At 44.4% G+C, this 2,500-nt stretch overlaps 1 long non-coding RNA gene across 2 annotated transcripts in view; it reads left to right on the top strand.

Annotated features, from left to right (window-relative positions):
• The first annotated feature begins 277 nt into the window (after positions 1–277).
• The window catches only part of LOC138958559 (uncharacterized), a 4,409-nt gene continuing 2,186 nt past the window's right edge, over positions 278–2,500 (top strand). Inside the window, exons 1-2 of one of the 2 annotated variants that reach the window (XR_011453434.1) lie at positions 278–1,194; positions 2,132–2,267. This is a non-coding gene — a long non-coding RNA (uncharacterized lncRNA). The remainder of the gene's footprint in view (positions 1,195–2,131; positions 2,268–2,500) is intronic. The other variant, XR_011453433.1, reaches the window with a different exon arrangement.

Raw genomic sequence — 2,500 nt, 5'->3', positions numbered from 1 at the left:
AACTTGCATTCTCCCAATGAGGTCATATATTGTACTACATTGCAAGCCCCTGGAGCAAATTTTTGATTAGTGCTTTTGTGAACATGAAACACTTAACAAGTGGCTCTATCCCATCTCCCCCCTTTCCCCTATCCCATCTCCCCCCTTTCCCCCGTCGCGATATAACCTTCGTGGTTGAAAACGACGTTAAACACCAAATAAAGAAAGCAAGAGGGCGCTGACAGAGACAATGACAAGCGAGGAGTACTTGATTCACTTGTGTCATTTCACATCCTCGCGTGCTAAAGGCCACTTTATTTTGTAGTTGTGTAACATTTTTCGTCAAACTAATGAGTGTGCCGTCTGGGATGACTGGGTATATATAAGCCCATTTTTAAGGTGAGGATCTAATTCGGTTTACACTTTTGGGAGGAAGCATTCCGAGTTACCACGGATATTTGAGTAAAGGGTCCCATAAAAACAAAACACGAGAAAAGAAAGCGAACAGACATAGGAAGAGAGAGGAAAAAGAAAGAGAACCAGAATGATATACTGAAAAAGACAGAGAGAAAAAGACAAACACTTACAAACAAGGCTAGCTTTCAAACAGAGGGCAAACATTGAGAATGATGACTGAAGTGAAAAACACTGCGCTCTTTACTCTGTTCGCGTTGTTAATAGTAAACGAGATTTGCACAGTGACACGACTTGGATGCGATGCTCAGAGTGTATTGGGAAGCTTCAAAGCCCAAGCATCCGAAGGAGGCAGAGAAGGCAGTCCAGCTAATCCAGGGAATCGAGGTCACCTATCGGGTGGTTCTGGCGGTCCGATTGGACCACGAGGTGGACAAAGTCGAGGTCGTCAACCCGGCAGTCGACGGGGCCAAGGATATCAGTTCGGCCAAATAGGTAGGAATGGTCAGTTTGGTCCGGCGATTCCAGGTCAGTTTGGTAGAGGTGGTCAGTCTGGTCAAGGAAATGGAGATGGTCACGGCAACGCCGGGCGCAGTCGCTATCGTCAGATCGGGAGAAGTCTATTCGGTGGTGGTGGTCGAGGGCAGCGAAGAGGTGGAGGTTCGGACGTCATGAATAACCCTTTTGTGAGGCAGCTTCAGCAGCTGATCAGCCAATGGAGTAATAGTGAACCCGATTTCAAAAACTGGTTCCAGAGGTCTGGTGGTCTAGGCCAGGTGACCGAGACTGACTGTACTTCAGGTGAGTCGGTGTATTGTGTTGTTTGTCGCTATCATCATGCCCTTTTTGACCAGCCAGGACTGATTTTAATGTGGGTGACCTAATAAGAATAATAACGGTCAGGCCTGGACCTTTTTGTTTCTCTCGTTAAAAATGACCAAGACAAACTAAGGGCTTGCTTTCTTAATAATCCGGGAAAGATGTTCATTATTATTCCTGTTGCAATGCTGTAACTGCCAATAAAGACGTTTACTATTTTTGTGATAATTACGTTTGAATCTTGGAAGGCTTGGACCAAGAAGCTATCGGCACGACAAAATGACCCACACACCTTTCAAACTTGATCTGGCTCTGTTTACGAATAAAATCAATGAAAGGATTAAGAATTTGTTTTAATCTGCATTTTTTTGTTTTCCACACGTCAGTATGCCATGCTGACAATCATGGGAACGTAAAGATGTAGACAGGACAGCACGGCATTTGATTTGAGCGACTATGACGTTGACGACGACGACGTTGACGACGACGTTCTTGTTATTGATGATGATGATGATGATGATGATGATGATGATGATGATGATGATGATGATGGTGATGATGATGATGATGACGATGACGATGACGATAATGACGATGACGATGACGACGATGACGACGACGACGACGGCGATGATGATGATGACGACGACGACGACGATGATGATGATGATGATGATGATGATGATGATGATGATGATGATGAGGATGACGATGAGGATAAAACAAATGATGCTAAGAACATCGGTACGACAATAACGATGACAACTATAATGACGACGAAAACAGCATCAGTAGGAACGTTGGTAACTGCAAAGACAAATGATGGTGACGGCGGCGGCGACGATAGACACGGCGACAACAACAATAATGATGACAATTAGGTCGACCAGAATATTGATGATCCATGGTATTTTTCTAGATCCAAACAGGGGCTGTTCCTTCAGACTTTCCAACCAAGCAGTACTCCCCGAGCTCTGCCAACGCTTGAGAAGTCGGCCAGATCTCTTGCAGCGCTTTTGCTTCTTCCGAGGATGAGGTGCACGATTTTTGCGTACGTGAGTGATGCATTTCAGCATGCACTCATGAAAACAAGAATACACATACAATACGTATATAGCCGACTGCGATTGTAGTGAGAGACACATCAAACACAAGAAAAGTACTTTTAAGAAGTGAATTGGACACAATGAGAGCGACCGGTTGCTTCCCTTTACATAAAAAAAATCGAGCGAAGGGTGTCATCACAAAAACTGAAAGAAGCTTATACAGCCACAATTTCCAAATCAAA

Source organism: Littorina saxatilis, linkage group LG2 (genome assembly GCF_037325665.1).
Source record: "Littorina saxatilis isolate snail1 linkage group LG2, US_GU_Lsax_2.0, whole genome shotgun sequence".
Taxonomy (NCBI): Eukaryota; Metazoa; Mollusca; class Gastropoda; order Littorinimorpha; family Littorinidae; genus Littorina; species Littorina saxatilis.
Note: the sequence above shows the minus strand (reverse complement) of the source record. Positions and strands in the feature narration are given on the sequence as shown.